Raw genomic sequence first — 15,333 nt, 5'->3', positions numbered from 1 at the left:
ATGCGGGCTGGGTTGAGATTTTCAATTATCAGCATGAATGCTTTACTGAAAATGGGGATCACTGTGGAAATGTTAGCCCAGTGAGGCTTCAGTTTGGAGCCTATCCAAGGACGTCCACGAGCAAAAGGACTTCCTCACTCAGCAGCTCTGTGCAGTGGTCTGTAAACCGGGATCCAGGCGGCCCTGCTGGTGTGAGGCTCCAGTGAGTTTATTCATGTGGGTGAGGCTGAAACGGCCTCTGTATAACCCCCCACAGATTTTTTTTTTGCAATCTGTGCTTCTGAAAAGATGAATGTTTGACTTAGAGCTGGAGTCACCACCTGTGACACTGCTTACTTATTATCCACTGGAGTGGAGCATAGAGTAGTCTCTGTCCCCAAAGAATTAACATCTGAAGTAGGGGTCACAAGCAAGAGAAGGGGTGGGGAGAGGAGCAGGGGGCTTTGACATCTCTTGCTTCTGGTATGCCTAAGACTCATTCATTATTCAATAAAACAGTTTTGAACCTCTCAAGTTGTACTCATTTTCTTATCATTGAACAACAAGTTTATCAGTATAAAAATTTAATGCTATAGATAAGGCTGGAGAAGAAATATTTACTGTATCTAGGGAAAATTCAAGGGAAAAACCCTAAAAGCATTGTTTTCTAGATTACTAAAATCACAGATTTATTTTTTACCATATTTCACTTTATACTTTCATTAAAGTATAGTTGACTAATATTATATTAGTATACAACAAAACAATTCTATATTTTAATAGCTTATTCTCCCTACAGAGTTATTATAAAATATTGACTATATTCCACAAGCTACATAAAATCACAGGTTTTTTAAAATGTGCATTTAGAAGGCCTGAATTAAATATTTTTAAATTACAAAAAGTAAGTTACGACATAAACTATGTAGCTTAAGATTCAACATACATTTACTGCATTTGCTGAAGGCATAATATGTGCTTACACAGCTGAGGGTTTTTACATGCGGAGCCTCAGTTCGTCCACAAAACGCCTTATTATAAGAGAGCAATGTTTTCCAAAGTGGGGGATGAGGGTCACAGGACGGGAGATGGTTTCAGGTGGCGCAGCGAGTCTCTCAAATATCACAGGCAGTAAGAGAGTATCAGCAGACACGCTGAGGCATCGCGGGATGACTGAAGTTTAAAAACTCTGATGGAGACTAAGAATCGTCAGCCTGTTTCACAGGTGAGGAAGAATGCCAGGGAAAATGCAGTTATTTCCCCAGGGTTTAATCCAGAAAACATCAGAGCTGTGATGCATATTTATTCTCATTCGAAGACCAGGGCTGGCCTTTCATCCCTTTTCTTTTTGTTCTTAGTCATTAACTGTGAGCTATTTTAAAACAGAAAATATTTTACTGCAGTGGCATCAATCTCTTTACCTTCTTAAGAGAAATAAAACATTCCAGATATTGTCAGAGCACCACCCAGGCCTTTCCTTTCCCTTCCTCCCCAAAATAACTACTCTCCTAAAGTTGGAGCTTATCCTTTTACTTTTATCATACATGCAAATTACAAAAACAATATAAATAGAATCCCCCCCCCCCAAAAAAAAATGAATCCTATAAAACGTGACGTCTTGTCACTGGGTTAGTAAAGCTAAGAGGAAGACTTGAGGAGGAGGAGGAGGGCAGGCGCCAACAATGGCCAGTGGTAGTAAACCATGAGGAAGAATTAGGTTTACAAAGTTACATAAATTGCATTTGTGCACATCCTTTGGCCATGTGTGTTTTTCTTCACTCAGCACTGCTTTGAGATTTCTCGTGTTGAAACACATCTTTGTAATCCATGCAAATGAGTCCATGTACTGCGGCTCCATTTCAAGAACTCTGCTTCTACTTTTTAAGAAAAGATTACAAATAGTGCTGCTATGAATACTACTGATCATGGTTCTGGGGCAGAGCTTCTGGTGACATCTGGGGCTGGATAACTCTTTGCTGTGGGGCTGCCTGTCCGTAATAAGATGTTTAGCAACATCCTTCGACTCTACCCACTAGATGCCAGTATCAACTACCCCATCACCCATCCACACTCCTCCCCTTGAATCATGATGACCAGAAATATCTCCAGACTTTGCCAAATGTCACTTGTGAGGCAAAATCTCTTCGTTTGAGAACCACTGCTCTAGAGGCTAGAGTGGAATTTCTGAAATGCTAAGTGTGTGCACCTTTAGCCTACTTCAGCACACTGCCAAATCGTCCTCTAAAGTTGCACTAATCTATACTTCCATCCAGGTGGGTGTTTGTTGTAGGGTTTTCATGGATACACTTCAACAAGTTAAGGCAGACAGACCCCTCTATCCTTGGTTTGCTAAAGGCAGTATCATGAATAGGAGTTTAAGTTTAGCAAAATAATTTTCCTGACTCAGTTGTCTCTATATTCATTAATGTGATGAATTTTATATTTTCTAAAGACATGTTATTCTGTTTTCCTGAGAAAACTTCTCACTGGTTCGGGTGGGCTTTTAAAAACACCATGTTGGATTTTGCTCAAAAGTGAGATTATCCAATAATTTTTCTTTCATTAATGTTCTTGTCTATTTCGTCTATTGAACACTTGAAATGTGGCTAGTCGACGTGAGAAACTGAAGTTTAAAGCTGATTTAATTTTAGTTAATTGAAATTTAAATAACTATGTATGGCTAGTGGCTTCAATATTGGAGAGCAAGTTCCAGAGTCACAAGAATGTGCTACCTACAGACATTACAAAGAGAATAAGAAAGTTCTTTTCTCTCCTTCTTTCCTGAACACAGTCCTAAAGATGTTGAGTGTGGGAGAGGGGGAGCCAGCCAGAGGGTCACAATCTGATCGGTTACAGGGAAGTCGCCTGAACACGTGATTATATTAAGGGATTGTTGTCTTGAAACATCACTGTGATTAAGATATTGTGGTTTGTTTTTCTTTTTGAAGAAAAAAAATTTATCTTTAAATAAGGGGTTTCCCTGGTGGCTCAGACAGTAGAGTCTCCCTGCAATACAGGAGACCTGGGTTTGCTCCCTGGGTTGGGAAGATCCCCTGGAGAAGGGATTGGCAACCCACTTCAGTATTCTTGCCTGGAGATTCCCATGGACAGAGGAGCCTGGCAGGCTACAGTCCCTGGGGTGGCAAAGAGTCGGACACAGCTGAGCAACTAACATTTATCTTTGATGTTGTTGCTCAGTCACCAATCGTGTCCGACTCTTTGCGACCCCATGGACTGCAGCATGTCAGGCCTCCCTGTCCCTCATCTTTAGATATGCATAATGAAATGTTTGTGGATGAAATGGTATGATGCCATTAATTTGCTTCAGAATAATCCAGTCGTGTCTGGGAGGGGGGCAGCCCAGAGATACAGATGAAACAGGACTGGTTGTGAGTGGGTAACTACTGAAGCTGGGTGATAGGTGTTTGAAGGTTCATTAGATAGCCTGGCTTCCCTGGTAGCTCAGCTGGTTGAGCTCACTGCAAGAATCCACCTGCAATGCAGGAGACCCCGGTTTGATTCCTAGATCGGGAAGATTCCCTGGAGGAGGGCATGGCAAACCACTCCAGTATCCTTGCCTGGAGAATCCCCGTGGATGGAGGAGCCTTTCGGCCTAGAGTCCATGGGGTCGCAAAGAGTCAGACACGACTGAGCAACTAAACATGCACACGTTCACATATGTTGAAAATATTTAATAACAGAGACTCTTTTAAAAAGAACTTCTTAAGTATTTGAATCTGTAGAAAGAAAGCTAGTATTTTTCTACCTTTGGCCAAAATCCTGCCTAAAACATGCAGTTAGATTTTCGTCTCAGTATGGCTTTAGCTGTATCATACCAGTTTTCATGTGTGATGGTTTTGTCCGCCTAAATATTTTCTCATTTTTGATTTAAAATTTTCTTTGATCTGTGAATTACTTAAATACATGATTTTAAAATGTCTAAATATTTTGGGGAGAGATTATTTTATTCCTTTTTAATTTTATAAATTTGCATTTAGACAACATGGTTGGTTATTCACTCTTTGAGTTTTTTTTTAGATTTGCCTTTTGGACAAGCATCTGGTCAGTTTTTGCTGATGTTTCAAGTGTACGTACTTAAAAAAGAATGTCTGGCTAGTGTTTAGCTCTATCCAGGTTCACTAAATCAAGTCTACTTTGTGTTTTTTATATATTCCATATCCTTACTAATCCTGCCTCAGACACACAATAGCACAAACAAAGGGAGGTGTGTTAAAACTAGAAATCACTCTGTTTTTTAAAACAATTTCTTTATGTAATTATGACAAAATTTTCTTTACTGTTAGGTTCACACAAGTTTAGAAATATAGCTTCCTGATGAATTATTCCTTTTATCATCTGCAACAAATATTTTTCTCTCTATATTCTTTCTTCCTAAAAGTCATTTTATGTATACCTATAACTTCCATTCTCAACCGTCATGTCTCTTAATCTCAAATACTTCCGTGTATTTGTTTCTCTTGCTGTATTATAGATAATTTCCCCTCATAATTTTTTCATTGATTATGTCTAACCTAACTTCTCACAGGATTTTTTTTTTTAACCTTAAATGTCTGTGTTCTTTATTTCTGGAATCTCTATTTGATGGTTTTTTTCAAATCTGCTGGCTCTGTCAACTCAGGGTCTTATTCTTTCTTAAAAGTTTTGATTCACATTTTAAATTATTTTAAACAGCCTTTCTTTATATCCTCTTTCTGACAGTCATTCCATTCAACTTAGTTCTCAGAACTGTAAACTCACATTATATTGTTTCTGTTGCCCTTCACTCACTCTTATATAAATTGCCATTCACTGTCCTCTTATATAAGTTGACACGTTTTACAACGAGCTCATCTTTATCAGAGCTTGGTTCTCCCTGAGACCCTTCTGTGGTGTGGGCTGGAGGAATGTCGTTTTAAGCAGTGTTACATCTGCTATTCCTGATGGCTCTACTTTTTACCCCCCAGACTTGACTTTCTTAAGTCTTCCCAATGTCCTGGCTATTGCATTTCAGATCACAAATTCAGGTGAGGTTCTGGTCTGTGCCTTTTGAGAGTAAGAACTGAATTTTTTCCCTGCAGATTCTCCACACTGAGGCAGAGCTTCCCTGTGGTCCCTCTGTGCCAGAGTGTGACATTTTCCTTGGTCCAACTGAGATGTCATGACTTTTCAACGGGTGGGGAGGGTCTTGGTTATAACTCTTTCATGTGTAGCCCCAGAGTCTAACTTCCTCAAGCATTAAACTCAACTCCCCACTCAAGCATTAAACTCAACTCCCTACTTGACTCTGCCTGACATCCCAGCAAAGCATGACTTTATTTTGTCTTAATTTCTAACTCAGCTATGCATTTCAAAGAGTACTTATTTAGATGTACACTCACTTCAATCTAAGCATTATTAGATTGAGGTCAAGGATTTCATCTGTTTTGTTCACTGACATACCCCAAGGCCTGGATAAGTACCTGGCACAAGGCAGGAGCTCAGTAAATATTTGTCAAAAGAAATGAAGACAGAATTAATGAATGTAACTCTCTCCCTAGTATGTGTGTGTATATGCTGGGGTAGGTAAAGGGCAATTCTACACGTTTAGAGTGGGATCTTTTGCAGATCATCCAGTCAGCACTAAGGAGACATATATGTAAAAAGAGGCATGCATTCTACCATCCCATATGCTGGGTGACATTAGGAAACCCTGACCCTATTAGTCCTCAATCCAAATACCCAAATCTGGATTTCATCCTTCTCCCCGTACTCTCCCATTTCCAGCCCACCCTTCCCAATTCTACAACCAGCACTGACCACCAACTCCAGCTCAACCTGAAACCTGTCTCTGACATCCTTCAACCCTCAGTCTCCTGTCCAGCCATAAATACTGTGTGTGCATAATAAGTCACTTCAGTCATGTCTGACTCTTGGCAACCCAATGGACACCTAGTCTGCTAGGCTCCTCTGCCCAAGGGATTCTCCAGGCAAGAATACTGGAGTGGGTTGCCATGCTCTCCTCCAGGGGATCTTCCTGACCCAGGGATTGAACCCGAGTCTCTTATGTCTCCGGCACTGGCAGGCGAGTTCTTTACCACCAGCGTCATTTGGGAAACCCCAAATCAAAAGCCCCCATTCCTAAATGGAATATCTGACCAAGAACCCACTGAATCCAATCATAGGGCCAAGGGCTTGGTTTTTTTGCTCACTGCTATACCCAGGGGAGTACCTAGCACCAAGAAGGATTTCAGTAAATATATGTTAAGTAAAATAAAGAAGAAATGAATTTAACTGCCACTCACACTGAAATACCATATGGTATAAATACACAACATGCAATCAAAACTTCTACTTTCAAACAAAATGAAGATAGCAAAAATATGCACCCCAAAGTTTGGTTGTACAGTTTTTAAGTGCCTTTAAAGTTTTCCAATGTGGGATGGTATTTCAAGCTCCCATGCTACCGTTACCAATATAAAACAAAGTACAGACATACGCTAAGAAAACAAAAATCTTCTGATATAAAGAATAAAGATAGCAGAGAAAGATTCAGATTTTAAAAGACATATTGAAATTCCCTGGCCTCAGTTTCCAATTAAAAATGGGCAAGCTCAAGTCCAGAAGTTAAAAAAAATTATTTATAGAAATCTTCCACCATATTTTTGGACCTGAAGTAGGGAGGAAAAAATGGGGAGCCTCTTTAGAAACTTGATTTTGTTGAAAGTCCTGTGGCCTCAGTTTCTAAACAAATAAAGTTTTCAAATAAAACAAGCCACAAAAATAGCAGCCCAAAGCCCCAAAGCAAAACTTGGCTGAATGTTTTGCAAAAACCTACCAAGTTAAGTTTCCAATGAAAACAAACAGTAAGAAGAGCATACAAACTAAATTCATACACAAACTAAGTTTCTTCCCTAAGGAGGCTTCCCCTAAATGTTCTCAAACCTTCTCTCTAAAAGTTTTATTAAAAAAAAAAAACAAAAAAACACTGTTTTTTAATGAGAAAAAGAATCTTCTTTCAAAAATAAAAATCTACCATCTCCTGAGTTGGAAGTCAATTACAAAGGGCTAAAATTGGCCACAAAATCTGTTTCCCTCTCCTCTGATAGCTTCGAAGTAAAGAAACAGTATTTGGCAGGATTTAGGGCTTTGCGGAGCTGACACCTGAAACAGAACTCAATGGACACACTCCTGGGATCTACCTTTGTGGGGCAGATATTCCAAAAGAAGCTCTAAGGTGGCACCTGTTCTCCATGTCCAGTCCTCCACCTCCTGCTTCATTCAGGATCCGTAAGGAGGACAGCGCATCCTGGAGTGGCAACTGGGATGTCAAAAAACGACTGGAATTTTCAGAATCTCTTTATCATGTTGTATTCTTCGGGCCCTTCCAAAATGATCTTGTGTTTGACTGCAAAATAAATATAAGAAAAGTATACCCAGTTTAAAATGAACTCTCTGAATTCGTTGCAATCATCTTGAGGACATGCTTACTGGGAGCTAACTAAGTACAAATATTAGGTATATTTTCATGCTTTTTACTGAAATAGTTTAAAAGTGCCTTTTCTCTGGGAACGTACAGGGGGCCGGGGGCTATTTAAGAATATCTTAGAGGATCCCATAGTAATAAATGTCAAACAGCTGAACAACCAGGAGATGAAAATCTTCTTGGAGATTCCACTCTGAAAGCAGCTGCCACCTTGGACATCAGAAGTGCCCCCTCAGGTGCTACAGGGCGCTGATCACTTGTCAACTGTGCATCTTTGACTCCTGCATGTCTTTCCTGAAGTCTGACCGCCCTCCTTCTTGCCTTGATCGGGGCAGACTGTGGTCCTTCTGCCCTGGCTAGAAAGGCACGGGTAATCCGAGTCTTGTTCTGCCTTTACTTTCACTGACCCTTTATCTCTCCCCTCTTCCCTTTGTTTGCTGCTGCTGCTGCTGCTAAGTCACTTCAGTCGTGTTCGACTCTGTGGGACCCCATAGACGGCAGCCCACCAGGCTCCCCTGTCCCTGGGATTCTCCAGGCAAGAACACTGGAGTGGGTTGCCATTTCCTTCTCCAATGCAGGAAAGGGAAAAGTGAAAGTGAAGACGCTTAGTCGTGTCCGTCTCTTAGCTTAGGGACTCAGAAAACAACTTGTCACAGCTTATTTTTTATTACAAAGACAAAACCTTAAAAAAAGTCTTGGTTGGGAGTTTCCTGGAGGTCCCGTGGTTAGGACTGGGCACTTGGCTGCAGCCGCCCTCCACCCCCCAACCCTGCCCCCAACAAAAAGTCTTGGCATTCTATAGGCTTCTCCAGCTAGAAATCCTGCTGGGGAAATGAGTCTGGGAGGTCCATTCCTGCCTAACAGTTATCAGAGGGAGAAAAAAAAGACATTTTGACATCTTCTGAGTTTAATGTTAATGTTGTGGAGAAATTAAACTTACAGAAGACCAGGCACGTTTTGTTGAGGGAGTCTTTCTCAGTTCGCTGGGGGTGTTCCCGGGAGCCCTCCTACCGAAACTCCTGAGAGGCGGGACTGTGGAATGGCTGTTGTGCTGTTCATCCAAGTAACCCAGTGACCTGCTTGCCTTCAGCTGCCTAGATACGTGTGTGCTCTGTCACTCTCAGTCGTGTCTGACTCTTTGCGACCCTATGGACTATTATAGCCCACCAGGCTCCTCTGTCCGTGGGATTCTCCAGGCAAGAATACTGGAGTGGGTTGCCTTTTCCTCCCCCAGGGGATCTTCCCGATCCAGGGATCAAAGCTGCTTTCCCATGTCTCCTGCATTGGCAGGCTGATTCTTTACCACGGGGCCACGTGGGAAGCCCAGATCCTTAGAGCATGTCTTTTAATACTTAAACAGAGACAGGAAGTGAGTGAAGGCTGGGGTCTTTATCAGGTGGGAATTCGGAACCAAGAGGCCTGCACAAAGGAAGAACTTTCAAAACACCATTAATAAATCCAGCCTAGCAGCAGGAGACACAGCAAGGAGTCAGGTGTGTTTCGTTCTTTCTGCCACTGGGCCCCAACCTGAAATCCAAGACAAAGTGCTCACGGTTATTCCATGGTTAACTGCCTTCTCTTGCCTCTTACCCAGAAAACTAAAACCAAATACAAGATTATTTATCTGCAGTTACTGCTCCATAATCCTCCAGTATTTTCCTGTCTTATTAATCAGAAGGACTTCCTCAGAGTCAGCTGAGCAGAAGGCTCATCCTAGACTAGAAACTCCGTGAGATCAGAGGTCAGGAGCACCTGTCAGGTTAGCAGTTTCTGTTTCAGCGTTCAGTGAGCATCTTGGTGTCTATCTTTACTCCAGACTAGATGTGGATGTTTAACTTGCCATTATTAGAAATACTTATTATTATTAGAAAAAATTATGAGAAATGTTTTGTTGGGGTGATTTACATACATACTCTATTTAATTTCAATAATAGTTTTGCAGGTGAGGTATTAACTCACTTTAGAGGCTAGAACACAATTTCAAAGAACATTCTGCTCAAAGCTAGAAATCAGTGGAGTGAGATTTAAATTTGGATCTAACTTTAAAGCACTGGATTTTTTTCCTGCTATGCACTCTTGCCTCCCACATATTCCATGTTGCTGATGTTGTTTAGTTGCTAAGTTGTGTCCGACTCTTTTGAGACCTCATGGACTGTAGCCCGCCAAGGCTCCTCTGTCTATGGGATTTCCCAGGCAAGAAGACTGCAATGGGTTGCCATTTCCTTCTCCAGGGGATCTTTCTGACCCAGGGATTGAACCCACGTCTCTTGCGTTTCCTGCACTGGCAGGTGGGTTCTCTACTGCTGAGCCACCCAGGGAAGCCCCACATACCCTACGCCGAATATAAAATCTAGTTCAAGCCTTTACCAGCCTTGACCAGCAGTGTACTGGAGCTGGCTTGTCAGAACCAATCATGAGTCAATTTTAAATGTTTCTGGCTGCACGTTCACTGACTTCAGATCTGTGACTTTGAGTGAGCCATGATGGAGTATTTATACTCCCAAATTAGCAAACATTACAAATCAGTGCTTTTCAGAGTGTTAACTGCTAAATATATATCAGCATACCACTATCTTCGAATTATAGTGCCTTCCTAATTTTCACATCAACATCCATGCAGACCATGTAGCAGAGAAGTGTCAGCAGGTTGAGAAGCAACAGTTAGAACTGGACATGGAACAACAGACTGGTTCCAAATTGGGAAAGGAGTATGTCAAGGCTGTATATTGCCACCCTGCTTATTTAATTTACATGCAGGGTACATCATGCGAAATGCTGGGCTGGATGAAGCACAAGCTGGAATCAAGATTGCCAGGAGAAATATCAATAACCTCAGATATTCAGATGACACCACCCTTATGACCAAAAGTGAAGAGGAACTAAACAGTCTCTTGATAAAAGTGAAAGAGAGTGAAAAAGCTGGCTTGAAATTTAACATTCAAAAAATGAAGATCATGGTTTCTGGTCCCATCACTTCATGGCAAATAAATGGGGAAACAATGGAAACAGTGAGATATTTTAGTTTGGGGGGCTCCAAAATCACTGCAGATGGTGACTGCAACCATGAAATTAAAAGACACTTGCTCCTTGGAAGAAAAGCTATGACTAACCTAGACAGCATATTAAAAAGCAGAGACATTATTTTTGCCAACAAAGGTCCATTTAGTCAAAGCTATGCTTTTTCCAGTGGTCATGTATGAATGTGAGAGTTGGACTATAACGAAAGCTGAGTGCCAAAGAATTGATGCTTTTGAACTATAGTGTTGGAGAAGACTCTTGAGAGTCTCTTGGACTGCAAGGAGATCCAACCAGTCCATCCTAAAGGAAATCAGTCCTGAATATTCACTGGAAGGACTGATGCTGAAGCTGAAGCTTCAATACTTTGGCCACCTGATGCCAAGAACTGACTCGCTGGAAAAGACCCTGATGCTTAAAAGACTGAAGGCAGGAGGAGATGGGGACGACAGAAAATGAGATGGTTGGATGGCATCACTGACTCAACGGACGTGAGTCTGAGTGAGCTCCAGGAGTTGGCGATGGACAGGGAGGCTTGGCATGCTGCAGTCCATGGCCCACCAGGTCTCAAAGAGTCAGACTGAGTAACTGAAGAGTAAGATGCTGTAGGGTGTTAAATCTACCAGCAGGGGGAGCCTAATTCTCATATATATATGCTCTTTGCCTCCTCTTGGAATACAGCAGCAATGCAAATGAAAAACAGAAAACTCAGCTTTGATAAAAGTTCACCAGCAACTCAAACATACATTAGAAATAGAGATAAATGCCATTCAAATAAATTTATATTGGCAGAACAAATCAGCATTACCCATGCTAATGGGAATAAAGGAGAAGCTTATACAAAGATACCCAGTAGAAACATTAAACAAAGAACTTGGAATTTTAAAAAGTCATGATAGCTTTTTCAAAAAGAAAGTCAGAAGTACTATGCATTTTGAATTCTCTTATCTAGGCCTATATATAAACCATGCAATTTTCAGAAAGCTTATTAAATATTCAAGGTTCTAAAAACTCTTCCAAACAATATATAAATATAATGAGACTACAATCTGAATTTCAATAGCACTTTTAAAAACTTCACAAGATTATTCTAAATTTTACACCCCAAAATACAACATGATGAAGGCATTTAAAATACTGAAAAATGAAAATAACTTTTAAAGAGGGAACTTTTACAAAATCTGAACTTTCAGATTTTGTATCATGTCATAAAGTGTAATAGTAATAATTAACATGCTATCACACATGTGCTAAGACATATAGACCAAAAGAACATAATGGATTATATGAACCTAACTACTGATGATTTGATTACAGTGGCATATCAAACTGGTGGGAAAATTGTGAATCATTCAATAAACGGTGTTGGTATAATTATTTGGAGACAAAAAGTTATGTGCTTCTCATGTTCTAAAATATAGTCCAGATGGACTAAAGTTTTAAATATATTATTTTATATATGTCTGTATGGACAATACACTAAACGTAATTTATAGACTTCCCAGGTGGCTCAGGAGTAAAGAATCCACCTGCCAATACCAAAGATGATCCCTGGGTCAGGGAGATCCCCTGGAAGAGGAAATGGCAACCCAGTCCAGTACTCTTGTCTGGGAAATCCCATGGGCAGAGGAGCCTGGTGGGCCACAGCCACAGTGTTGCAAAGAATCAGACATGATTTAGCAACTGAGCACACACACATCATTGCACCTAACACATGAATTGCAATTCCATTAAATGGTCAGCATTTAATCTCCCAAACTTTATTATAAATGTTTTGGTACTATTTGAATCCAGCTCTTAACAAGCTCCAGGATATATCCTAAGAGGCTCCATCTTGGTTACATGCTCACATCTCTATTAATTGCAGAGCCCTGTGGGCATGCATGACATTCTGTGATTGTTCACAACCCTGGTCAGGAGGAGAGGACTTTGTTACAGGCTAAGTGGGGGCTGAAGAGACACAAACCACAGCCAGTAAAACCGATGCAACCCAAAGTAGATGGTTAGTTCCTGCTTCCTTTTCCAGCCTGCCTCTGTAACATAGACTTATATTGATAATTCCTGTATAGGCTCTAATCGACGGCTAGAAATTAGCCACCCTCAAGAATCCCTTCAATTCTTTCAGAGAGTTTTGAAAGGTTCTTCTCCTGTATATTCCAGAATAAGCTTTTCTGGCCCTTGTCTCCCCATCTCAACCCCTGGCTGCTGTCTCTGGTGCAGCCCCTTCATGATGGTGTGGCCCTTTTGAGAACAGACCTGCATGGGTGACTGCTGGGTTTTTTCAAAAGTCTTTATTGAATTTGCTACAATATTGCTTCTGTTTTATGTTTCGGTTTCTTGGCTCCGAGGCATGTGGGATCTTAGCTCCCAACCAGGGATCTAATCTGCACCCTCTGCTCTGGAAGGTAAAGTCTCAACCACTGGACCGGCAGGGAAGCCCACAGTGATGCTATTTTACCCTAAAACCCACACTGGAGAAGAGACACTGCTCTCAGGGCCTCCAGCTGCCAGGAGAAGCAGTTTCTCTTGTAATCTTAGGTCTACGGCTTCCTAGTTATATGTCAGTGTTTCAAACAGACTGCTTACAGCCAATCCACTTGGTGTCTTTAATTAATCCCCGCTTATCCCTCAAGTGCTGACATGAATTGCGCTTTCTCTAAATGGGTGGGTCTCCTCTCTCTGTGACCTTTGGTCTGAGCAGCCTATTCTAACCCTTCTTACCATGTATTCTTCTTTATTGCTATGGCTGTTTGTACAGGTGCCTACTTGATGCAGCCTCTATCCTAGACTGGCTTTATTTATGGAATACTTCCTTTAATATTAATATGTGCAATGATTCACCAATTAAGTTTTCCTGAAAATCTGGAGAAACTAGTAAGTCTAAAACACTGAATTATTTCAGATCAAGTGAGAGAAGATGCTCAACAGTAAATATCATTTTTAGCTTTAAGTACAAAGAGTAAACCAGGGGACTTCCCTGGTGGTCCAGTGGTTAGGAATCTGCCTTGCAATGCAGGGGTCATGGGTTCAATCCCTGGTTGGGGAACTAAGATCCCCACATGCCGTGGAGCAACTGAATCCATGAGCTACAATTAGACAGTCCATGCAGCACAACAAAAGACCCTGCATGACACAGCGAAGATCCTGTGTGCTGCAACTAAGACCAAGCACAGACAAAATTTTTTAAGGGTAAATCAGGATCTGAGCAGAAGTTAATGCAAACCTGATTATTTCCTTTGATTTTGATCCAGCTTAGTCCCCATGCATGCCTCTGGTAGCTGGTTAATAAAAGTTTCCAAATTTCTGCTATGCTATGCTATGCTATGCTATGCTAAGTCGCTTCAGTCATGTCCGACTCTGTGCGATCCCATAGACGGCAGCCCACCAGGCTCCCCGGTCCCTGGGATTCTCCAGGCAAGAACACTGGAGTGGGTTGCCATTTCCTTCTCCAATGCATGGAAGTGAAAAGTGAAAGTGAAGTCGCTCAGTCGTGTCCGACTCTTAGCGACCCCATGGACTGCAGCCTACCAGGCTCCTCCGTCCATGGGATTTTCCAGGCAAGAGTACTGGAGTGGGGTGCCATTGCCTTCTCCGAAATTTCTGCTAGAGGCTAATGAACCTACTTACTGAGAAGTACAACATTCTCAGTATCAGTTTCAGTCTAACAGTATGCAGACCAGCCTATTAGCTGTGATTCTCCACTGAGGTATTCTGCATTCTGCACCTTAGTTACTTGGTATAAATGTTCAGCCAAGCTTCGCTGTAAAGGGAAAGATTTTTCTCTTGGGCTTCATAACAGATGGCAAACCACAAGAGAAGGCAGATTTATTGTTTCATTTGTGGAAAAAAAATCTGTCAAGAGAATTCCATGTATCTTAAGAAAGACTCAACCTTCAGAACTGAGAGCATGCATTCATAAGATGTTATAAATACTTTAATGCGGCCCTGTTTCACCACTGTTAGTAAATTCTGAGTGCTGTGGAGGAAGGGACCTTGTGCTGGAGAGTCAGACACCAGTTCAAAAACCCTATGCCACCTAAAGTTGTATGTCCGAGTCAATCACTTAACTTGTTCACCTTGTATATAAAATCAGGATTACAATAACCACCTCTGAGGGCTGGTTCTATTTGAGTGAAGGCATGGCAGTGGCATAAAACACTGGTTGAAATCTAGCAGGTGACCAACAATACAAAATCCTTTCCAATGATCTCCATGGATTCATTAAATCAGCATTTCCCCAGTGTGCCTAATCAACACCATGACTTTAATAGTTACTACACAATGAAAGCATTCTGTGATTAAATGTGTTTGGGCAAAACTGGATTAAACGAAGAGCAGATGGGTTATAGATTCTCTTTTTATTTTCTTTTTTCCCTTTCTAAGCTGCAGGACATCCAGGAGACTTTTATGCAGATCTCTAAAGCAGAATTTCTCAGCCTATTTGAGTATGGAGTCCTTCTCACAATCATGGAACACTAGCAATTGCAAGGCACATTTAGGGAAATACTAAGTTATCCTCCATCAGAGACATAAATCCTTCAACCACAAATGCCTTTCTTGTATCCATACTACGGAATTAGGATGAGACTGGCTTCTCAAATGTTTTCTTAAAAGAACTTTTCTTTTTTTCTTATTATTGTTAATATACTTGAAGGAAAGACAATGGCTTGCTCGAAACCATAGATATGTTTCTCCCATTATTAAAACAATCAGAGCTCTGATTTGGTATATTAAGTATCGACTATACTTAGACACATTTGCACAGAGTTCTAGAAATTTTTTTAAAAAGTGGAAAAAGACCAAAAGGCTGTTCAGTCTCATCTCTGTCAAGGCAGGTATCCTTTCAGGGCAACGTTTTCTGACTTTTTCAGGCTAAT

Source organism: Bos taurus, chromosome 27 (genome assembly GCF_002263795.3).
Source record: "Bos taurus isolate L1 Dominette 01449 registration number 42190680 breed Hereford chromosome 27, ARS-UCD2.0, whole genome shotgun sequence".
Classification (NCBI taxonomy): Eukaryota; Metazoa; Chordata; class Mammalia; order Artiodactyla; family Bovidae; genus Bos; species Bos taurus.
This window is presented reverse-complemented; position numbering follows the sequence as displayed.